The sequence below is a fragment of the Puma concolor genome, chromosome A1, assembly GCF_028749965.1.
Source record: "Puma concolor isolate L17-30 chromosome A1, mPumCon1.1.hap2, whole genome shotgun sequence".
Classification (NCBI taxonomy): domain Eukaryota; kingdom Metazoa; phylum Chordata; class Mammalia; order Carnivora; family Felidae; genus Puma; species Puma concolor.
Window position 1 is genome coordinate 34,802,966 of NC_141667.1, and position 25,365 is coordinate 34,828,330.

Sequence of the window (25,365 nt, forward strand, 5' to 3'; positions counted from 1 at the left end):
TAATGGGTAGAAGGAAGGTATTCCCATGTCACATTCAGGTCACTCCATCTGTCTAATAAGTACTTAGAGACAGTCTAATAAGTACTTCCAGTCACCTTGTGTGTACTTGGAGATTCACACACAGAAAAAGAATACAGCAGTGGGCTCCTTAGAGAGTGACATGGTATGGCTACAGAGTAAATATAATTTTTTCCCTGTTCACCCCCCCAGAGACTTATGAATTATTTATTAGCTAATTTTTCCACCAAGATTACAATCATCTCACCTGTTGCTTGCCAGCCTGGTAGATTATTAATATTGGTTACTCTATTTATTTGCATATTTTCCTTATGTAGGCTATTCATCCTGTTTGTATTACACACACACACACACACACACACACACACACACACACATTACCATCCCATATTTTTCTTCTGGACAGCTTTTTGTTACTGCCCCATTCCTATGAGATCAGGAAAAAATGCACAGGCTTCAAAGTTAGCCCAACCCAGACATATGGGGTAGTAGGTTCATTTGGGTTGGAGGAGAGTTGTTCATGCAGATAACTGAAGCTTGTATATATATCTTCAAATCATAAGAAGAAACATTTGCAGTAGAGGAAGCCTGAGAGCCTTGGCTTGTAGTGGTCTAATGGAGGTGATGCTCAGAAATCTCAGAGGTAATTAGCTCTCTCTCTTGCTCGCTCGCTCTCTCTCTCTCTCTCTCTCTGTCATCTTTATATAGGAGATTATGTTGACTTCTCCATCTGTTGCTACAGATTAGTTTGGGGGCCATCAACAAGCTTTCCTGAAGATCAAGTCAACCTGTCTGTCCTTGCCTTTACTATATACATAGATCCTCTCTTGACAGCACTTCTGTCCACTAATTCACCAATGATTCTACCAATTATGTCAAGGAGTGATCCTTGGTGAATTCCCCTCTTTTTATTAAAGGAAGGAAGGAGAGAAAGGAGGGAGAAAGGAAGAGCTCCCCGTGTCCGGCCAGCTATGATTTAGCTCTTAGTAAAGAGTTATTACAAGTTGAGATGGTGCCAGGCTGCTCCGGTGATTCATCTCTTCTTTTGTCAAGACCAGTTGAGGCAACGCAGTCAGGAACTTCCCTGCTTTGTGAAGAGGTACTTTATGTCAGAAGGGGAAGCATAAGCACAAAAATAATTAGGCTTTCTGAGTAGAGGGAATTAGTTCTTGATTAGTGAGCAGTTCCTGCAATTTAAGGTCAAAAAGTATCGTCAGTTAATTCAATATGCCAGGCTTCCTCATCGTTCCCAATGACTCTTTCTCTCTTTGAAGGTCATTGGGCAAACTGGTCTGAGTATTTTCTTAAAAAATCTTGTTTCAGAGCTAATGGCATGCAGAGAGTTTAAGGCCAGATATGTTGGATGCATCTATGTCGAGATGCAGATCTGGAACTGTGACTGATCTTGAGGCACCGAGTGGAAATCCATGTGCTGTGTTGTGGGAGCCTAGTTTCTGGAAGCTAAGCCAGTATTCTTTGGCCTGTGAAGTTTGTGTCAGGTATGCCTTGTCCAACAGCATATCGACTGCAGCTGTTGAAGGACAGATTGCCTTCAGGACAGTTGGCACCCATGGGTGGTTGAATACCCAGAGTTCACAGCTAACAGAAAACTCCTTTGCTCTCATTAGTCATTTGCATTCATAATTTAGTTGAAACACTGACCCCAGTATAGGGCATATTAGTTTTCACATTCCATTTTACTCCGGTATGGTCTCTTCCTAACTTTACTAATTTTACCTTGTTTCTTTGTCTTGCCAAAAACTCGGGGCTCTGTGGCTCAGTGGTAACATTTCAGAGCAGCTCTCACTAGACTAGTAGTAGGTAATATGGCAGGGGCTAGTGTTTTCTGGCTGGCTTGCAGGAGCATAAATCCTGAGGGTTTTTTTTTTTTTATCTTTTAAATTATGGATCTTTCTGTGAATTTTAGTCCAGATTCTTCAGTTTCTAAATAAAACAGTTGAGGACCACAGTGGTAGAGTGATCATCTAAGATTACTCAGCCAATTGGTTGCAGGGCCGGAATAGAAACCTAGGGCTCTTGGGATGGTGCTTTGAACAAGACCCCAATGACCTTTCACTCTGTCAAATGTGTAGATGTTCCATAATCTTCTCCACTCAGTGTTTCCTTTTCATCCGCCAATCCTAAAACCTCTGGGTGTGATTTTCTTCCTCCTCGTACTTTCTGCCTTGAGCTTGTCAGCTGCAGGATGAAGTGTTGGCCAGGGGGTTACAGAGGGTTATGTTTCATTGCTGTGAGAGTACTTTAGTGCCATTCAAGAAATTCATTCATTAAGAAATTAAGTTGCAGGTTATCCCGGCATCTCCAAGGCCTATCTTTCAGGAATAAGAACAGTTTACTCCCACGCTTGTATTTCCTCTAAACTCTCCCTTTAATCTTTAAAATACCCATTGAGAGAAAACAAACAAACAAACAAACAAAACTATGCATGGGCATACAGATGAAATACCAATAAATCAAGAATCTTCTCCCTGACTAAAGTTTAATTATAAACCCTAGTGTGTCTTTCCTTCAAGCTTTTATAAAGCTCTTATTATATAAAACTTTCAAGGTTTGTAAAAGTAGGCAGAATAGTATAACGAATCCTCAAATATCTGTTACCCAGCTTCAGTCGTTAGCAACTCAGGGCAGACTCACTTCATCTCTGCCCACACAATTTCCCCCTCCTGTATTATTTGAAAGCAAATCCCAGACAACATTCCATTTTATTCATTAGCATTTCAGAATCAATCTCCAAAAGATGAGCATTTTTTCTTCTTTTTCCCAGCTTTATTGAAATATAACTGATACATAAAATTATAAGATATTTAAAGTGTACTTTCCGATGATGTGATATACGTGTACATTGTGAAGGGATTCCCCTATCTGGCTAATTAACATATCCATCACCCCACTTATGAAAAGATAAGCATTTTTGTTATATTTAAAACATTTTTTTAAGGTTTATTATTTTTGAGAGAGAGAGGGAGATAGCACGTGAGCAGGGGAGAGGCAGAGAGAGAGAGGGAGACACAGAATCCAGAGCAGGCTCCAGGCTCTGAGCTGTCAGCACAGAGCCCGACGTGGGGGTCGAACTTGTGGACTGTGAGTTCATGACCTGAGCTGAAGTCAGACACTTAATCGACTGAGCCACCCAGGCGCCCCAAGAGATAAACATTTTTAAATAATTGAATATACATGTAGTGTTCAAATTACAGTTGTTTCAAATGTCATAATTTGTTTTTCAGAGTCTGAATCAGGCTCCAAATAATTTCCATATACTGTAATTGGTTTTAAGTCTGTAAGTTCCTTTTAAATTTTTTTTTTCAACGTTTTTTTATTTATTTTTGGGACAGAGAGAGACAGAGCATGAACGGGGGAGGGGCAGAGAGAGAGGGAGACACAGAATCGGAAACAGGCTCCAGGCTCCGAGCCACCAGCCCAGAGCCCGACGCGGGGCTCAAACTCGCGGACCGCGAGATCGTGACCTGGCTGAAGTCAGACGCTTAACCGACTGCGCCACCCAGGCGCCCCTGTAAGTTCCTTTTAATCTATAGGTTCAAAATCTTTCTCTTTCTATCTGCAATTTATTTGTTGAAGAAACCGAGCTGTTGGGAGAGTTTGCTACGGTCTGCATTTTGCTGATTATTTCCCCATGGTATCCTTTGCCATGTTTTTTCTGTCCTCCCTATAGTCTATACGTTGGTAATTGTACCTGAAAGTTGTGTTAAATTACTGTCTCGAGAAAATGAAAACGTTAAGCACTGATGAACACTGGAGGGTAAAGTGGAGTCATTGGTATGAGGTGCCCAGTCAGGGCTGGCTTTTGGAATGTGGAGGAGGAAGACCATGAACTTGGGGAAAAGTGGCAGTTGGAAGCATGGACTTTGGAGCCAGACTGTCTGGGTTCCAGTTTCAGTTTTGTCACTTCTTAGCTGGATAGCCCTGGGAAAATTCCTTGACCTCTCAGTTGTCTCGTCTGTTCAGTGAGAACAATAATAACACCTACGTACAGGGTTATAAGGATCAGGAGGATCGACATGTGTGCATGTAATGTGGCATACCTTAGAACATTGGCATGGCGTTAGCACTTTACTATATTTATGAGAGAAGGCAAAGGGGAGCTCAGGGAAAGAAGAACAGTAGAAACAAAAGTATATGGCCAGGGGTGCCTGAGTGGCTCAGTTGGTTAAGCATTCAACTCTTGATTTCAGCTCAGGTCATGATCTTACGGTTCGTGAGATCAGTCCCCACATTGGGCTCTGTGTTGACAGCACGGAGCCTGCTTGGGATTCTCTCTCTCCCCTGCCTCTCTCTTTCTGTCTCTCTGTCTCTCCCCCACTTGTTTCTCTCTCTCTCCCTCTCTTTCAAAATAAATAAATAAACATTAAAAAAAAAAAAGAAGTACATGGCCATAGAACAGCCAAAAGACCAGCCTTCCTGAAAACTGTGCCAGATGATCCTCCTCTGACTAAGTTTTTTCATGGAATTCTGTTTCCCATCTCTCTCCACGTTCCATTCCATGTAAGTTATTTTCATTATATGAACATTTTGTGTGTGAGTAGAAAAGAAAGCAAAGCGGTGTCACCAGTGCTGAGTGGTGTTGGGGCCAGGAACCCGGGGGCCTCAGATGTTTGAAGGATACCTGTTTGGGCCCTATGTTCTGCTACTGCCTCTAGCCCTTACCTCACACACTTACTACTCGTGTCCTACTTTTGTGCTTCAAGAGTCAAAGGCTAAAACTCGTAATGGTGTTTCCCATTCCTTCATTCCGTCGCATGGAACCCCCATGCCGTAGTTCACAGGTTGTTTTATTCACTTGAATATTTATCTTAACCTATTTCTGCAATCAGGTTGCCTTCTCTGCCCTTCCTTATCACAATCTGCAATAATCTTGTAACATTTGAGTCTTTGGCTTTGCGTGAAAGGCACTGTTTCTAATGTACGAATGCCTGACTCTCCGCATTTCATTTCCTTCCTCTACTTCAAACTCTCATGGTAATGATTATTGGTGAGAGAGTCTTTTCTATTATTGAACATTTCTTGTTTAGTTTTGCATGGTTTCAGTGTCCTTTAAAGCAGAGACTGCTAAGCTATAGGCCACCTGTTTTTGAAAATGGGACTTAACTGGAACACAGCCATATCCATCCCTGCATGTGTTACCAGTGTTTGCGGTCTCACGGAACGGCAGAGATGAGAATAGTTGCAACAGAGGCCCTATGGACCACAAAGCCTAAAATATTTACCCTCTGGTCCTTTACAGTAAAGGTTTGCTTATGGCTGCTTTGAAGAGAAAGAGTTATCAGATTTATATGGTGCCAAAGAACTGCTGGCTAGAAAAGAGAAATTGTAGAGTTCTAGATTTTCTTTAAAAAATGGAACACATTGGAAAAGTCGCTTGTTCACGGGTGACCTGCATGCATTTAGGTATCAAGACACTGTGCACGCTTGTACTTGGGAGAAAGAATGACAGGCCTTCTCTTTGTGTGGAGGTCTCCAGGCTGGAGGTCATGCAGAGGATTGCTCTCCCTCTTTACTCTTCCATTTTGCCGTAATTTCCCTGAGGGATGAATGCATTGGACCATAAGGGGATTTGGATACTTCCTGATGGTTGCTTTATCTCAGATATTCTTAGGTTCTCTTCTGAGAAAGGCCATGCTTTCTCTCTGCTCCAGTCTGGCAAGGCCCAGTCTGGTGCTTACCTTGGGTTCCTACTGCTCACCTTGAAGGGAATCTCTTTCACTTGCCTCGGGACTTGTTTGCTCCGTAGTATCTGCGCCAGTTGACGGCAAGTCAAAAAAACCACTTTATACAGAGGCCTACTTTCAAAATGTCAGCTAGTAGCAAGTAAGTCGGGCTTAACTTTTCCTTGACTCTGGAGATCTGATGGGAAGGGGAAAGTCGTGATTTGTTGATTGGATTGGCTTTTATATCAGTCATTGTGAGGCAGTGTGACACATATTATCTCATTTAGATACTCATAAAAAACCCTGCAAGGGAGGTAATACACTTCAGGAAACTGACACTCAGAAAAACTAAGTAAATTGCCCAGTTCCCATGATAGTTTCTGTCAGCCAATGCCACGAGCTTCTTCTAGCTTTCTGTTCCATAATCCTTACCTTGTTGGCCCCTTTCTCATGCTCATGAAATGGCTGCTAGAGATTTAAGCACCGTGTTTCTAAGCAAGAAGAAGGTTAAGGATAAAGGACAGAAGGTAAACAGACAAGCTAGCCACATCTGTCCTTTCCTCGATGTCCTACTTGGTGACTTCAACTTACATCTCATTAGTCACCATCATAGGGCATCCTTTTCTGCAGGGAAACCTGAAAATATGCAGTTTGTTTTGTTTGTCTTAAGCTGCACACATTACCACTCCCATAAAAATATGTTCTGCAGGCAGTCGGTTAAGTGTCCGACTTCAGCCAGGTCACGATCTCGCGGTCCGTGAGTTCGAGCCCCGCATCAGGCTTGGGCTGATGGCTCAGAGCCTGGAACCTGTTTCCGATTCTGTGTCTCCCTCTCTCTATGGGGCGCCTGGGTGGCGCAGTCGGTTAAGCGTCCGACTTCAGCCAGGTCAAGATCTCGCGGTCCGGGAGTTCGAGCCCCGCGTCAGGCTCTGGGCTGATGGCTCAGAGCCTGGAGCCTGTTTCTGATTCTGTGTCTCCCTCTCTCTCTGCCCCTCCCCCGTTCATGCTCTGTCTCTCTCTGTCCCAAAAATAAATAAACGTTGAAAAAAAAAAAAGAAATATGTTCTGCAGGTACAGCAGTGGGGGAGAAATGTTTTTCAATAGGCCATTTACAATCTTTTCTTCAAGAGGTCCTTCTGATACATGGACTGATTAAACATTTCTGATCTAAACTCTCATGGATCTTGCTTTTCCTCAGTTCAAATGAATTTGATAGAATAAAGGTTATTATCCCTCTCTAATCTCCTGGTACAGGGCAGAGATCCAGCAGATAGAATTAATTCCTTCTGGCTTCCATACTAAAACAAGACACATGCCAGTGAGGAGTGGTGACTGCTTGATGTCCTCAGCCAAATGTGGGGAGGTGTGATGACGTTCCAAGTCCTCTAGCTGTGTATTAACAACAGGTGTCTCTGTGGACCAGCCAACAGTCCCTTTGGTGAGGGCATGGGGAGGCCGCTTGGAGCTGCTGGACCGCATCAGCTTGCAGAGACAAATGTGGCCCCTACTGGAGCTCTAGCGGGCTAGGAAAATATCTGGCACCCTCCAAGTGACTACTGTTCAGTCAGCAGCTAACTTTCATCTTCCAGTCGCCAATCCCCTGTGGCTCTTTGTTGATTGCTCACATGCCCCAGACCTGGCTGAGACCTGCTGTGGTCTAAGGAGAAGAAATAGTGATGCCTCCAAAATGTAAACGCTCACGTGGGTATTTTTCACGTGCACCTTCATAAGGAAGTGCTTTAAGGGGAACAGTTATCAAATACGTGGGTCTTTCCCCCATTCGTGGCTACCCACAACAAAGTTCTTTTCCATGTTTTTGGGGGGTGGGTTTTTTTTTTCCGTCAGTCATAGAGCCTGAAGAGAACAGTGTGTCCTAAAAACAAGAATTTCAGCCTGCAAAGGAAAACAGAATCCACCCTGCCTGGTCACCTGCAGGAGTCAGTCAGCTCAGGAGAGCTGGACTTTCATGGTACTCTGCAGAGGGGGCCAAAACAGTTGAGGCACTGTGACTGGACCCTTGTTCAGAAGGAGAAGGGAGGGGATTTTAAAACAAAATGCCAGAAGTGCAATGTAGTACAGAGGTTACAAACTCGGAAAGCTTGGAGTGTCTTGGCAAGTAACATAAAGGTGTGAAATGAGCCAGTTGCACACAGGCAAGCATGTGTCCCTTCTGTAGAACTGGTTGCTACAGGGGAATGCTACTCCTGATTCCCTCCTTCCTTTCGGTTTTCCTTCCTTCCCCTTCCCTTCCCTTCCCTGAGAAGCCATAAATGTGGAGTTTTGTGTCATAGTCCAATTTGTTAGTGTTGCCGACCAGGCTTGCTGCTAGCTCATCTGACTCCTTTGTGCAGATTAGGAAATGGCACCCCTTTCTTCATACATGGACCCATGGCTGTGCAAGTCAAGTGCGGGCTGAATATCAATCCTTGCCTGCCCCGTGGCAGAGCCTTTGTGCCAGACACAAGCTGCCCAACTTTAAGATTTTATTTTATTAATTTTGTAAGTAAACTCTACCCCAACATGTGATTTGAACTCACAACCCTGAGACCAAGAGCTGCATGCTCTACCAACTGAGCCAGCTGGGCACCCCACCAGCTGCCCATTTTGAGACATGGCCCCAAAAGTTACGTTTGTTTGGCTCACATAACGTTGATATTGTGGTCCACACTTAGCCCACAGACTATCATTTTGCAGCCCCTGGGGTTGTGGTTTAAACAAAGCTTCAGCATCAGACTACCCAGCTTCAAATCTATTTAGTATTTAGGCATATTATTCAGTTTTTCTCTGCTTCCACCTCCAGTATCTGTAAAATGGGTATAAATACTTGGACCTACCTCACAGAGTTATTACGAGGTTGAGATTAAATAATGGATGAAATGCACTTAGCCATTCAGAGTATGGCTAATAGCATTGATAAGTGTTAGTTAATATCAAAATCATGTAAAAAACAGACTTTGCACATTCATTGGCCTATCCTTGCAAGTCAAGTTTTGTTGGAGAATTCACAGCATCTGAAATGGATGAGAAAGTACATTTCAGACCTACAGGATTTCTTCCTATTTATACAGAAAATGCTTATGCTCTGTCTCTGGTAACTTTGTGAGGGTAGCATTACTAGCTTTACTAGCATTACTTACCAATGGGCCTACCAGGGCCATAAAAACCTTCGTGAAGTAAACGTTTGGACCACTGTCTCTGTCTCCCTGCATAAAGCAGTTACAGGGGTTCACAGCTGACATCCATAACATGATGCCTTAAAATCATTAGGAAAAGATTAAAGTTAGTATCATCTGTTGCAAAAGGCATGGTGTGTGAGATACGTTTTAGAATAATTTAAAATTTAAAAGGGTTGGAGTTTCAGGACACTCAGGCTCAATTATTTGAGTTCATTTTCTAAACTGGCTTCTTCTCTTGGAGTGGGGGGCAGAGAGTAGATAACTCTATTGTTAAAAACCATCATAGTTCTTTGCATCCAACGTGCATCAAGGCTCTACGTAAGCTCAACTCCCGTCAGTGAGACTCTACTGAGAAGAGTGATGATCCAGGACTGACTCTGCAAGGATTTAGGTTGAAATGAGGCAAAGTGTTGCTCTGGGAGGTCCAATCCTATCAAAGTGTTCAATAATGTTCTTTAAAGAAAAGGCAGCCTGTCAACCTATTCCGTAACATGACCAGGAAAGGGCATCCAAGAAACAATGTATTTAGTTCTACCTACATCCAAGTAACTTTTCTCCCACTTCGTTAATATCTAGGCTTCCCCTAAGTACTCAGTAAGTCCTAAAAAAATACGAAGACTCTCGGTGAGACTTGGGAAGACAAGGATCGCCCCAGGAATTCTTATTTCCTTCACATAGACTTGGTTGGGCTACCATAAATCCAAAGCTGTGCTCTCTACACCTGGATTTTTCAGTGTTGCCACTGTTGACATCTTGGGTAGGTAATTCTCTATTGTGAGGCTGTGCTGCACACCGTAGGATATTCAGCAGCATCCTTTATCTGTTCTTGCTGGCTGCCAGTAGTGCCCTCCCCCGCAACTTGTGACAATAAAAAAAAGTCCCTGACATCACCAGATGCCACCTTGAGGAGATCTTCCTGGTTGAGAACAACTGCTCTTGGCTAAAAGTGTTGATATTTGTAAACACAACAGGTTTTGGGGTGTGTGTGTGTGTGTGTGTCTGTGTGTGTGTGTGTGTGTGTGTGTGACCAAAAGGCCCTAGAGTTCGAAAAGTTTTGAAAATAAGCGATCTGCAAACTGTGTCCAAAATGCTTAGAGAAAAATCCTGTAATGACCATGTTTGGCAGATGGGTGATTTTGCTAAGCTTCATATGAGGCAGCTTTTCCATGTGTTGTGTTAATTGCTATCACACTAGATAAATTGCTAACCAGTCTAGAAGGATGAGTCGTCATCCAAATCATCCATATCACCCTTAAAGCATTTATCCAGACTTGTAAACAGGAGCATTGCTTGTCCATTGGTGCTTGCATCAAAAGCTCTTCGGGTGTAAACTCATCGGGAGTAAGAGTAAGAGTAAGAGGGACCTCAGAGATCAAATCCACTTCTTATGGTTTATAGGACAAGGCACTGAGGTCCAGAGAATAGTTTGCAACATAATTTATTATGATAAACTTTGGTGATTCAGACACTAGCCTGAAATTTTCAGCAATACAGGTATAGAACAGTATAGACACAGAATTACTGAGTAAAATGTTAAAAATATACTCAAGTCAATTTTCAAAGTTTTAGGAATTAAGAGAAACCAGAGACAAAATTAAAAATGTTTTTCAAATTCAAAAAATTAAAAATACTATCAGTGTACCCTTTGCTTCAGGATCCCAAAATTTATAATTATTTTCTCTTTATAACACATGATTGCATAGTATCAACTGATTGGAAAGGGTAGATTTCCATTAATGTGCCTTATCATACTCATGAATTATGCCTACTAAATGAATTATTTGGAACTTGAAAGGAACTATGGTTTAAAATTTGTCCTTAAGACAGACCAAATATTCTCACCCTTTCTCTTCCCACCTCCATGCAGCATTATCAGCTTCACCCAGATTATAATTCTAAAAAATGTGTTTTTTTCAACGTTTATTTATTTTTGGGACAGAGAGAGACAGAGCATGAACGGGGGAGGGGCAGAGAGAGAGGGAGACTAAGAATCGGAAACAGGCTCCAGGCTCTGAGCCATCAGCCCAGAGCCTGACGCGGGGCTCGAACTCACGGACCGCGAGATCGTGACCTGGCTGAAGCCGGACGCTTAACCGACTGCGCCACCCAGGCGCCCCTCAGATTATAATTCTAAAATAAGGTGATGTGAATGAATTCATCACATTGGTACAGGATACGCATCCCTGTATCCAAATTTCTTTAACGAATTGGAGGAATATACAGTATTATATGGAGAATATGTACTATTCATGTTTTCTCCATGTGGTCAGCTCCTGATCCAGAGGAAAAAGAGTAAGGCAGGAAGATGATCAGATTCAGATGGTGTTCAAATGGAATATGAGAACATCACCAAAGGAAAGGTACAACATGTCCTGGTATGTGCAAGTTTTGATTACAAGGTGTACTCTTGCTGCCTGGTGTGATGCCCCAGGCTCTGTCTAACTTTAGTTTATGATTACCAGGGTCTCTGAAACAATTCTCCAAGGTCAGGTGTGGATCCAACTTCTCTCCTGTGCTCCAAATATCTTCCTGTGCCCAAGCAATAAAAAGAAAGCTTCCTCTTATAATGTGGTATAAAGGTTGTCAAAAGACTTCAGGAAATGCCTTCGACCTTTTTTGGATCTCAAGGATGATCTTATTCAGAAATAGGTATGGTGTCAAAATACAAAGTGTGCTAGTAAAATAAGCACATGATTCACTTTAAAAAATAATGCTTCTTGGAGGAGTGGAGATATAATCTATTCCAGATTTTAAAGAGAGAGGTGGTTGAAGAGATACGGTATTTTTACCTAGGACTGTGCTGTCACCTTTTGGCAATGATGTGAAATGAAGAATCCCTTTGAAGATTGTTAATGCATTTAATGAACACTGAGAGCCTGTTATGAGCCCGTCACTGTTATAGGTGGTAGAGATTACACAGTGAACAAAACAAAATCGTGTTTACATTTAATGAAGGGAGACGGTCAATAAACAAATATATGATATGTCACATAGAGATAAGTGATATGGGGAACACCAAAACAGGGTAAGAGGATAGGTGAAGCAGATTGACCAAGAACTTAGTATTTTATATGGGATCATCAAGGAATGCCTCTAGTAAGGTGACATTTGCTCAGAGAACTGAAGGAAATAAAACGGAGAGTCTTATGGATATCTGTGGGAAGATATTAGAAACCATTATAAATGTTCCAACAGAAAATTTATTAGGACTCAGAATAGCAGGCCTATCTGTACTTAGATGAAAGAGGGAAAGATAAAAGGGGGAGCTCAGGGAAAGCAATAGAGACACATTGAATGTGTTCACTGAATTTATACACTGATTAGACAAACCGTAAAATTGAATTAGGTGTTTGCCAATCTTTTACATGGTTTTTAAATATGAGACCCATAGCTCTGTCTTTTGTATAAACTGAGTTATAATGAAGATGGGATTGTCTTTTTGAGCTGTCCTGCAAAGCTTAGGCTAACTCAAAAAACAACAGTTCATCAACATTGCCCAGGTTAGAGGATGTTATTCATCTGGGCCGGGAAGTAAAACAACCAGATTGGGCCTCACTGTGGGCCCTAGTCCATTTGACCAGATTTTAATGGGAAGAGAGCGTGCTGGGCAGGGCAGTTTCAAGGAGGAAAAACAGAAGAGTATAGGTAAAGATCCCATGTTACTTGGCTTCACATTGCCTTCATGTCCCTCTAGTCTGGTCTCATATGAGCGAAATGTTCTTCTAAAGGGTGTGACATGTTCTCCAGGCCAGGGGAAGGATGCTGAGGACTTCAGTCATAGAACCTTTCCAAGAGTCTTTCAGGAAATTCTTACCTTCTATTCTGCATCTCCTTATTAGCTCAAGAGGGGCTTTATTCTTCTTAAACATGTAAAGAAAAGAGGCATCAGCTGCCCTTTGCAGCTAGGAATTGCTCTAGGTTTTTTAATGCCTAACATCGAATGGGGTCACATGTGCTCGTTGGAAGTGGTTTCCCTGTTCTCAAGGACAGTCAGATTTCACCTCTGTGCCTCTCAGGATTGCCTTGCCTTCGGGGTTGTTGAGCATGCGTGTTGAGAGTTGTTGACTGTTAAAGCAGGACTGGCATAGGACCAACAAGAGAATATGCTGGAATTCTACTTCTTAGAGCTGAGGAGAATTTCTGTTCAAGCCCAATCCTGGGACTGATGAATCAAGAGTGATTAAAGAAGCAAGGAAGTACTTCCTGAAAAGGGATGGCATCCAGACACAAGTCATTACTTGACCAATTTTGTCCATAGTTTGCAAGTTTCAAGTGCTTCAGTGTTTATGGTTTTTTGCTTTTACAAGTCATAATTAAAAAAAAAATTCTTTTTCTTTGCACTCAGAAAACCTTTCCTGAGCACCTACCCAGAGTCCAGTCCTATGCCATACATGTCCAAAAGGCTTAGGTAACATTGTCCTTGAACTTGTAGAGTTAGTTTTGTTAAAAAGATATAAGACTTGCAGCAGCAAAAAAAAAAAAAAAAAAGAATTCCAAGAAGGAGCAAGTGAGAAGCCAAGCAGGAGGCATTAGCTCAGCAGAAAGAGTCCAGGCTTTGGAATCGGGTAGACCTGGATTTGGATCAGTGCTTTGACTCTGACCAAGAGCATGCCTGGTGAGATTCACTTATCCTATGTGGGCCTCAGCTTTTTTCTTCTGTAAACTAGGATGATAATATCTATTACATTGTCACATTGGATTGCTTTGGTGACTCAATAATATTATACACAAAGCAATTAGAAGGCTGGCACATGAGAAGCACTTACTACTGTTACTTGATTAGACAAATAGGAGACCTGGGTTCTAGTTTTGATTCTGCAATTATTAGATAACTTCGATAAGTCACTTTATCCTACCACATGTGTAGATCATCTATAAAGTGAAAGGAAAAAAAAATCTCTGGACAATGTGTTTTACTTCTAAAATTCCACGTTATTTTGGACTGAAATGTATTGAGCAAAAATCTAAGTGGATGCTTCTCCTTTGGAATACTAATGCTAACGATAAATCATCAGTATTTACTGAGGACTTACTCTGGAGCCAGGAGCCGTATGGGTTCTTTACTTTCTTTGTGATTCATTCCATGTGACACACTCAATAAAATGGATAATCTTGTCCTGTTTCCTATCTTCTAAGCAGTATTTTATCCAGTTGAATATTTCTTAAGTCAGGGTTCATTATATAATAAGTACGTTTAATGTGGTAATTTTTCCCCCAAAAGCCATTTCTAAGTGAGATAGGACATCTCATAATTAATGGTATCTATGAAGCAAAGGAAACTAATATTTTTTTTTCCTGTATTTTGGGTGGTAAAGCTGGGTCTTGGCGGTGTAAATTTACATGCCCAAGATTAATGAAGTAACAAAGGCAAAGCCAGTATTTGAACTGAGATTTGTCTGGTTTTGCTCATTTACCACACTTTTTAGTAACAAAGCGTATAAAAAGTTGCCAATGTATCATCTTTGTTCACTTCCTTTTCCATAGCAAAACAGTTTTGATCCATCGCTAGGTTGAACTGTAGGTTTCCTATTTATTAATTCTTAACAGAAGTACATTTTTAGTCTTCCTAGCCAGACTTTATAGACTATATATTCTGCACAATGAAATGTTCACATATATTTGATGTTGACATCACTGGTGACATTGGTCAATCTGAAAAGTTATTTTCCTTAAGATAAGAAACCACTGGACTCAGATCTCCTTTAGAAATTTCACCCTGACCTGAGTTCAGCTGAGTAATAGCAAATTTCTCCCTAGACTTTCAGGATCCTAGGTCCTTACGAGGAAATAAGGATGTAGTCATTAGCAGTTGATTATTAAGCAAAATCATTGAAAATTAACAGAAGTATTCTTTGACCTCAGTCTTTACAGCCAAACTGCTAATCTTGGATACATATGACTGTGTTACTAATCTATTGACATTTAGCACAAATTAGCTATCCAATGGGCCAGTTGTTGCTATTGAAGACTTCTTTTGTAGTATATTAAAATTCTTTTTTTAAGTTCATTTATTTACTTTGAAGGAGAGATAGAGAAAGTGAATGCATGTGGGGGCGGGGGAGGGGCAGAGAGAGAGGGTGAGAGAATCCCAGTTTCCACACTGTCATCACAGGGCTCAAATTCACCAACCCTGAGATCATGTTCTGAGCCAAAATCAAGAGTCGATTCTTAACCGACTGGGCCACCCCTGTGCCCTGAGGTAAATTAAAATTCTTATTCCCTGTGTTTCTTTCTCTGAAACAGAAACTTAGGGGCTTTTATTAGGAGAACCTCTCAAATAATCTAATAACCAGCTGTCTATGGTATTAAATAAGCTTTGTTGTCAAAATGATTATAGTTTCAAGGTTAATAGAAAAAGATTTTAACAAAGGTGACCACTAGCCTTTGTAAGTGTCCTTTTTTTTTTTTTTTTAATTTTTTTTTTCAACGTTTTTATTTATTTTTGGGACAGAGAGAGACAGAGCATGAACGGGGGAGGGGCAGAGAGAGAGGGAGACACAGAATCGGAAACAGGCTCCAGGCTCCGAGCCATCAGCCCAGAGCCTGACGCGGGGCTCGAACTCACGGACCGCGAGATCGTGACCTGGCTGAAGTCGGACGCTTAACCGACTGCGCCACCCAGGCGCCCCTGTAAGTGTCCTTTAATTCAGGAAGTGAAACTTCGATTAGAAAAAAAAAAAAGGGATATGTAGAGCTGGTTCCCTGTTAAATGATTCTGAAGTTCTTAAAGTATTCTGTCTTGATACCGTATGTTTTCACTCTTATGTGGATCTTGAGAAACTTAACAGGAACCCATGGGGGAGGGGAAGGAAAAAAAAAAAAAAAAGAGAGGTTAGAGTGGGAGAGAGCCAAAGCATAAGAGACTCTTAAAAAATGAGAACAAACTGAGGGTTGATGGGGGGTGGGAGGGAGGGGAGTGTGGGTGATGGGTAATGAGGAGGGCACCTTTTGGGATGAGCACTGGGTGTTGTATGGAAACCAATTTGACAATAAATTTCATATATTTAAAAAAATAAAAAATAAATAAAATAAAATTAATTAATTAATTTAAAAAAAAAGTATTCCGTCTCTACTTTTAATAGGACATAGGTGTTAGCATATTCACCTAGACTCACTGACTGACTGCCTGACTGAATGAATGAATATATTACACATGTTTGAGATTTGCTTTTCCTTCCTTTGTTCTCGCAGCTTCAGGACTGACATGCAGTTGTAAAATTACACACGGTAGAATTTGAAATGCTGTATCAGTCCAGGTCCTGTCAAGAAACAGTCTAACTTAGAAATTTCAAGAGACTTTAATGAAGGGGAGATTGACAGAAGTGTGGGTAGGGTTGAAGTCACCAACAAGGTGTGTTGAGGCACTCAGACCCTCGCCACGAGGTGGGGGCTGTTACCACCCCTATATGTGAAGCAGCAGTGGGAGGAAATGGTGTTACTCTAGTTCTGGAAAAGCAGGTGCCACAGAGGAGGGACAGGTGACAGAAGCTAGAATCCTGTCGGGACTTAGGATTCTAAGGAGTTGTGGGGAAGTCCTCTCTGACCTCTCTTTCAAATCCAAATTGTTCAAACCCAGTAGGAAGTCAGCCAGCAAGCGAGGGTGGTGATGGCAGCCCATAGCAGGCAAGCCTCCTGTGGTGGAGGAGGAGAGAAAGACCTAGAATGGATCTGCTAGGGGAGCAGAGCCAAATAAAATAACCAGCCCAGATGGGAAATGCTATTTTAGAGTCCACAAGCTGCCAAAAAAGAATAGTATATTCAAATAATTCAGGGTCCTGACCTCATTTGATCTTGGGGTAGCATCCACTTTCTGGTACTTTCTTGCAAAGACACTTGTAAATGCCTCACAGCAGCCAGAGTCACTGGTCAGTTCTGCCTGGCTCAGTCTCCTCACTCAAGACTGTATGTGGTTGTGGAACTGAGAGGGCTCATTCTATAGCTCACTGATGGGTGAAGGTCAAAAGGGAAAAAAATAGAAAAGACATTGAGAATCTCCCCAGAAGTGTTATAATTAGGGATGGAATAAGAGCAGTAGGGAAGCCTGGAGGAGGCATGTGCATGAAAATGACTTGCAAATGAGTTCACAGCAATATGGTAATGTTCTGTCCCACACTCCTGCTACTGGTCCCCTCCACTATCTTCTAGAGCCCTCATTTGAGGGCATGGTTGGTAGACTCTTTATTATAAGTAGTGAACCTCAAGAGATGTGTACTCATGGTATGAGTGGAGATATTACATATCTTACCCATCTCCCAACAGGAAGTTGGTGTCTGAGGTTACTGTTGTTCCACCAGCTTGAAGGGGAAGAGGAACATTTTAAAAGTAAGGAGGAAAAGATGTCCACTTTCAGCTGACAAGAAATAAACACCCTTACCACAACCATATTCCATGGTTCATGTCTTAGTGCATTCAGGCTGCCGTAGCAACATACCAGAGACTGGGTAGCTTAAAAGCAACAGAAATTTATTTCTATAGTTCTGGAGGCTGGAAATCTGAGATCAGAGCATCAGCATGGTCACACAAGGACCATCTTCCAGGTCACAGACTTCTTGTGTCCTCATGTGGTGGAAGGGAGCTCTGTGGATCTCTTATAAGAGCACTAATCTCATTCATGACAGCTCTACCCTCATGATCTAATTATCTCCCAAAGGCCCCACCTACTAATACCATCACCTTTGGGCGTTAGGATTTCAACATATGAATTTTGGAGGAGACACAAACATTCAAACCATAGATAGAAGTTCATTATCATAATCTTTTGCACTTCTCTTGCTTCATCATACTCTCTGGCAAAATTCCACCCTAGATTATATCCAGCTCTCCACCTATACCATGCGTGTACCTGAGAGCTCAGTAACACTGGAGAAAATACACACCATGCTGACTTGGTTTCTCTTTAAATGCACAGCCACTACCCTCATAGAGTCCTTAGTAATGTCTGGCAGTGTCCTTATTTCCCTAGTCCATTTTCTTTTCTACTCTTCTAGACAACTATTTCACACCTTCTCATTTATCATCAAGCCTCTAACACTTACTTCCCACATCCTACCTCTTGGCAGATAACTGGTATTCCTATTTTACTGCAAAACAAAACAAAACAAAACCCAGAGCAATCAGAAGAGAATCTACAAACTCCCACCACCACATCCACTGTGTCTCAGAATCGGTGCCCATATGCTCTGCCTACCTCCCGTTAACAAAGAGCTAAGACGGACCTCTCCACTTGACGCTTGCTTTCCCCCTGGCCTTCTACACAGGGATATTACCCCGGAAATTCTCCCCTTTCTTTCTTGTATTATATATTTTCTCTCTTCACTGGACCATTCCAGTCACCATAAAAACATGCTGTAATGTCCCAGTGCTATTAAAAAGTAAACATGGCTGTCGATCCTGTGTATTTAGCCATTGCTCCATTTTTTTTATACCTCTTTTCAGCAAAACTCCCTGGGAGAGTTGTCTATACTACACTAATTATGGTGGGATGGCAGATGGAAACTGAAACTGTGCTTGGCCACTGGGACCTTTGCTCACCATATCCTGGTTGCTCAGTTCAGTAGCAATTCCTTAGTCTTCCTCTTCTTTAACTTGTTTGATCACCAACCCCCTCCTTCTTTACTTGGTGTCCAGGACACAAGACACTCTCCTGATACTCTTCACATCTCACAGGTCTTCCTTCTAAGCTTTCCTTGCTGTTTTTGCTCATTACCCCAACCTCTGTTAGAATGACCCAGGAACCAAACCTTAGACCCTTTTCTGTTGGGGGAGGGGTGGGTACTCCTCTGCCACCATAAACACTTCCTGCTCCTGTTCCAGGCATCTAGACTGTTGTGCTAAGAAATAAAATTAAGTCCATTGGCTTTGTAGATATTAGCATGTCTAGCTGCCAGTAGGTTGCTGGGAAGTCAGGTTTTGATAGGAATTGGAATATGTTTACTCTTGTTGCTTAAAATAATACCCATACACTGAAAAGCTCCAAATTAATCTCCCCTGAGCTCTGGACATGTTGAAATCTCCACTTGAATGTTTTATAGGCACATAACATTGACTTTACCAAAACTGAACTGATCACCCTTAATTATGTCATCCTTTAACCATCCCCATCTCAGCTGGTGACACCTCCATCCTTGAGTTGCTTAGGCAGAACCATATTGGAGTCTTGCGAACCATTTCACACCATTTCCACTCCTACCTTCCTGGTCCAAGCCACCATCCTCTCTCACCTGCATTATTGTAAAGGCTCCTATCTGGTCTGCCTGCTTCTGTACTTGCTTAGCCTCTCTCCTCTGATCCCCTCCCCCCGCCAGTTTGTGTTCAGCACATGACATCATCGCATGCCTCTGCTCAAAGCTCTCCAGTGCCTCCCCATTTCATAGTGGCCAATAAGGCCCACTGTGGTCCGGTTCTCTGTAATCCTTGGCTTCACTTGAGCAGATGTTTCTACTGTAGTACTCTATGTGTTCTGAAAAACTTTGTGCTCTGCAAAACCTACTCTAAAAATAACAAGGCTTCTGGGAAAATTTGGATTGGAGCAGACCTCTCCTGTCTTATATGATTTAAAACCTCAGCACTAATGAAAGCAATAAAGGATAACTTGGAAAAGCTGTTTAGGTGAGAGGGGACATATTTCTGGGGAGATACCTCTGGTGCAGGTACTCCTTTTTAATTCTCTTAAATGGAGCTGAAGACACTCCAGCCTGTGCAGTAGCCAAGCTGAGGGCTTTCCCCTTTCCTGCTAAGATTAGAATTCTGCTCCTATTCTGGCTCTTTCTGCCTAAGGAAAATCTTGTTGCTATCTTATACCAACGTTATCCTACTATTAACCAATAGTCTATGAGCTAATTGCTGTTACAGAAACACATGTTGTAACAGAACGGCCTGTTCTCACCTACTGTCATCGTGTCTCTTTCTCAGATGTGTCAAGCAAGCATCTCCTTGAGGCTTTTGCACTTGCTCTCCCCACCTGGAGTTCTGTCCCTCCAGGAGTCCTCCCGGATTTCTTCATCTCTTGCAGATCTCTGTTCAGACTTTTGTCCTTCATAGCGTCAGCTTCCCTGACAGCTCATTTAAAAGTTCCACGCTCTCACCCCCTCCAGACATTCTTCCCTGGATGCCATTGTTTATTTTTCTCCATAGTACTCATCACCTGATAGATATTACTCATTTATTGCCTGACCTGCATCCATGAGTATATAAGCTCTGTGAAGGCAAGAATTATGTCGTTTTTGTTTCCTTTGCTTTCCTTGTTTTTCTGTGCTGTATCTTCAGTGCCTAGAGCATGGCCCAGCATGTGGAAGGCATTTCATAAATCTTTGTTGAATTAATGAAATTCAAATTCCTTTAGAATTCACCTGCATTTCCTTCTTACCTAGAGAATAGTCCATCTGCCTTTCTACCTTTTCTGATTTTGTTTTTGTTTGTAAAGATATTTCATGAATATATGTTTATATTTGTACTTCTATGTGTTCATTTACATGTGTGTATATATATGTGTGGGTATATAAGTACATATATATGTATGTGCGGATATATATCCGCACATACATATATATGTACTGATAACTAGCAATATTCATTTCTGCATGTTTTTCTACAGCAAAAATTACTCTGTATCTAAATCCTTTAGGGCCCTATACTTGAACGTGAGCTGCCCATTGGCAACTAGCTAAGACTATTAATTAATAAAGGTAACGGAACAAGTAAACTGCCCATAACTGTTTTTGACTTGAATTAAAAGCTTTGACACATCCTCTTCCCCAGGTCTCTCTGCCACTTCTGATTCACCTCTCGGCTTGTGGTGCTGTCACTGCTCCCCACCCCCTAGCTCACCAACCCTAAACATTTTTTAACACCTTAAGGTTCTTACTTTGGTATCCTGGATTCATGGCTCTGGGAGAAAACTTTTTTTTTTCAATGATCAAGGAAATAAGGTTGAATTAGAGAGATCCTTAGTGAGGTTCCCGAGGAAAACAGTGCCCTGCTGTAAGCCATTTCTCGGCTCTGCCATTGGCAGGTTGTGTTTCACTACCAACTATTGTATATTTCTGCATCTCAGTAGGCTAATGTAGCCAAATTTGATAATCAGATGATTGCTAGAGACCCAATGCTTTAAACAACAACAAAAGTACCTCTTTTGCGAGATTTCAACTGCGTAGGGACAGTTATTGGGAAGAAAAAGTCCTATTTAGACTCTGCATTCCTATCTAGCGGAGCTGGAGTAACAAGAGTATGCCTTCTTGCGTGGTATCCACGTGACTTTGTGGATTATCCAGCTTGTAGTCTTCTCCCTCCCGTGTGGAGGCCAGCTGTCTTTAGCCACTTCACAGCTCATTAGCAGCCCAAGTAGAAGCCTGGGAGAGGAAATAGATGAGATGAAGCTTAAATATGTCACATTGGTTATTTCTTAGCAACTCTGATAAAAGCCTTAGCAGGATGAGGTTAAAACTGGATTGAAGAGGTCTGGGGATTGTCTGTGACTTTAACTTATGTACGTTACCTTCCTCCTTTCCCTGCCTCCTTTTTTCTAGCGGTTAAGTGTGAGTTGGTTACCAACATTAATGAGGCCAATATGAAAATTCTTTATGACCCTATAGGTCTTTGAAAAAATTATGTTATCACTTACAGGAAAATCAAAATGAAATAAAACCTACTATGCTCTGGATGTTATTTTTCCTAGTCAACATTGGGAAGTTCTTCAGCTGGTCTTGACGACGAGTGGCTAATTATAGTAAAAAGATTTACTAAAGTCAGTGGATCCATCTTAACACCTATGCTTTGGATTCTGCAGGTGGGAATTTGATGCTTGCAAGTGGCTTCTGGGTACAGGTCCCCAGTCCAGATTTGTTCTGCAAATCCACCATGAGCAAAGTCCCCTCCTTGGAGAGGAAGGTCCAGAGATTCTGCATTGAGAAGATAAATTCACTATACTACGTGGTAGGATTTCTAGCCTTGCTTCTCTAATAACCAGACCTCTTACTTCCTATTAAAACTTATCCTCAAAAAGCAAGTTTTATCTGGGTTTATGCAAACTCCCACCTAGCTCTGATCCTGGACATAAATGGTTCTAGATGCAGGAAGAAAGAAATGTAAAGATACCCTGAGACCTTGGGGCGCCTGGGTGGCGCAGTCGGTTAAGCGTCCGACTTCAGCCAGGTCACGATCTCGCGGTCCGTGAGTTCGAGCCCCGCGTCGGGCTCTGGGCTGATGGCTCAGAGCCTGGAGCCTGTTTCCGATTCTGTGTCTCCCTCTCTCTCTGCCCCTTGCCCGTTCATGCTCTGTCTCTCTCTGTCCCAAAAATAAATAAACGTTGAAAAAAAAATTTAAAAAAAAAAAAAAAGATACCCTGAGACCAATTACAGAGTCTCAGGGTACAGAGTTAGCAGAACCAGGTGTGGGTTTGAGAAATAGAAATGGAAAATTGGAGCAGGGCCTAAGTAAGAGAAGCAGCTAGGGCAGTAAATAGACTGGGATCTCTGGTGAGGTAATACCCAGGCCTGTCTCTGAAACTCTGCCATGGTGAGAACACTGGTGAAGGTTTGTAGTCATTACACAATGACAGACGAAGATGGAAAGAAAAGATTGCGGGAGAGACAGTGGAGGGTCCCTCTAAGTAATATGATCCCAGCCCTATTGGATAAAGGAGCTCTGTAAGATTTCCTGTGTTTCGTCTCTGTCATCTGAAAGTAGATTAGCCCTTTAAAGACCAATGGGACACTCCATTTCACTGGAAGTTTGTGACATCTCAGAGAAGGAAGAGCAATGAGGACAGGTGATGGGAACAACAAATTCTTAAAACAATCTCATAAAAGGTGGCCAGGAGGGGGCAGTCATCTTTTATCAAGAACACCGACTGAAAGTGCAAAGAGTGCTTATGCCACAAGGTCATAAAGCATGATGCAGGCTTTACCAAAATGCAACGTCTTTACACACAGTGGGCATTTAATGTATGTTTGCTAAATACATACTAGCTGCTATTTTTCCCCCTGATCTCATCAGAATTCTGTATAGACCTTCAACGTGGTGCCTTTCAGAAAACCAAAGAACGACTCTAAAGGGAAATGATTACAAACCCAGAAACCAGTTTTGCCTTACTGGTAAACAGTTTTCTTCTCCTCATAGTTTATTTTGGCAGAGGCTAGTGTCTCTCTCATGCAGACAGCTACTGTTTACAACTGTTGTTGTCATATTTTTCCTTCTTCATCTCCCGGTATATGGTCTCTCTGTTGTTAAATGCTGTCAGTTTACTAATGGAACTTCCTTTATAAGCTGCTCCATTTTTCTTTTTTCCATGGAATCAGTGTTATAATGATCTGTTTCATCTAAAAAGCATTGGCTATTCTGAGTCAGGCAGTTGTTCAATGGAAAGAAGAGTGATGGTAGACACAGGTTGAGGACCAACCTAATGATTTCATGCATTTGGCGGTAAGGCTTAATTAAGATCCCAGTTTCATTCTGTTGGGATTTGTCTATTACCTGCTGGAACTCAGACTTGAGTGAACACTGGGTGGATCTAAAAACAGTAAGCCCAGAAGTTTGCACTTCTCTCAACTATAACTGTTTATTTAGCTGGAGAAAATTTAGTGGGTGGTCCAGGCTTCATAACCAGTAAGAAGGGAGTTGGGCTGTAAAAGCTTTGGTAAGGAGGCCAGTAGGAATCCTTCCATGTCGTCTGTTTTACAGGCCTGTAAATGAGTTCATTAGGTACGTTGGTCTTGTGGGAGCCATTATTTCAGCTTTCTCTCCATCGAGTTGCTTAGTATAAATCTAAGAACTATGCCCACCAAAGGCTCTTCTGGACCCATGAAATGAGTAACAATAGTAAATGCTAATAGAAACAAAGGCTTCATTTGGCTTACTTTTGGAGCGAGTTACAGAGCATAACTGTGATATTATAGAGTAGATTTTTGTTATTTACTTATGTGTTCATGTGGGTCATTGTAACCTCTAATTGGTATTTGTTCCTGACTTTTGTCAACGTGCTCCCACATGGGACAGGCAAAAGGCTTGAAGTTGGGGTTAACATCACCAAGGTAACATAGGTTTTCCCCCTCATAAGAAAAACAAATAACAACTATTCAAGAATAGGACACCACTGAGAGAATCCTAAAACAGAGGGTGCAGCTGAAGAACCACCTTACACCACAGAGGCTAAGACAGATTGCAAGAGTAAAAGAAGCAGCTACACACTGACCACATTGCCCCTCCACAAGGCCAGCACCAAAGGCAGAGGTCTCCCTTGAGCCTCCAGTTCCTACATTGGGAAGAGAACCCCAGGGGGACAGTTAGCAGCACCCCCAGCATTGTAGGTTTCTTTTCAGGAGCCCCCACTCTAATCTTGCACCATGGGGATTTCAGGGAATCTCAGCCACTGGGAATCTGACTATGATGGAGAAAATGAGAGGGACTTGCAACAAGCAGCACATGGATCTTGGCAGACCAGGTTCATGCCTGCTGTGTCCTCGTAGTAAACCCAGCCAGAAGATTTGCTCATCTGTAGAACCACATCAGGGTATGCTCGGACGAGGGAACTCCATGGAGTGCAAGTCTGCCTGATTTGGGTCCTCAAATGAGGAGTTTTGCTAGCCCTAAGCAAGGAGCTGAATCATAGTCCGACTCACCATGGGGAATGCCTTCTGGCCCCATCTGACCAGAAGGCCTGGTAACAACTCCTAAAAGCAGCGTGGCCTAGCAGCACTTGAGCTGAGAGGCGAGCAGGCAGAGTTGATCATCCCCAGAGCAAAGCCAGTACCAGGCATGGAACATTCCCAATGTATGCAGAGGCAGGGAGATGAATTCACAGCCAAGGCTGAGGGTAGCTCCCAGCTCCTCCCAATCAGAGAGCCTGTTTGGGAAACTGAGAGCAGTCTGGAGCAGCCCCTACTCTCATGCCCAGGCGTGAGAGCTGAGACAGCTCCACCTACCATGGAGAGTGTCTTCCAGCCCCATCTGACCAGAAGGGCTGGAGATAACTACTGGAAGCTGTGCAGTCCAGTGACACTTGAACCAAGAGGTTGGCAGAGCTGGTACTTCGCAGAGCAAAGCCAGTGGCCCTGTTTGGTCAGGGAACTTGGGATGCAGGTTGGCTTGAGTAGGATAGCCACTAGCATGCTTTACCAACTCTAGAACTGCTTCTCCTGCTGTGCCCAGGCAGAGAAGCTAATTCATAGCCCCACCCATTGCTGAATACAGATTTCAGCCTGTTGAACCAGGGAACCAGACCCGGGCACATAGGAAGCTGTAGAGCCCATTCAGCAGCCCTACATATAGTGGCACTTGAACAGAGAGCACAACCCTTGGCTTTGTCTGAGGTCTCACCTGACCAGGAAATTGAATGCGCAGTCTGGACTGATTTGGGTCCTCAAACAACAGGTTGTATAGGTCTGTCTTGATAGGGCAGGGAAGCTAATTCATAGCCCCAGCTACTACTGAATATAGTACCCAGTCCCAACCATCTAGTAAGCCTGACCTAAGAATCTAGGCAACTGTGGATC

The 25,365-nt window shown here is 42.5% G+C and overlaps 1 protein-coding gene across 8 annotated transcripts in view; it reads left to right on the plus strand.

The window, feature by feature from the left end:
- Positions 1–25,365, plus strand: part of GHR (growth hormone receptor) — a 274,434-nt gene that overhangs the window by 62,158 nt on the left and 186,911 nt on the right. The window contains exon 1 of one of the 8 annotated variants that reach the window (XM_086678090.1): positions 20,436–21,808. The exons of the other annotated variants lie outside the window; for them this stretch is intronic. The gene's annotated coding sequence lies outside the window, so the exon portion shown is untranslated. Of the gene's footprint in view, positions 1–20,435; positions 21,809–25,365 lie in introns of those variants that run through there. 8 annotated transcript variants of the gene reach the window in all.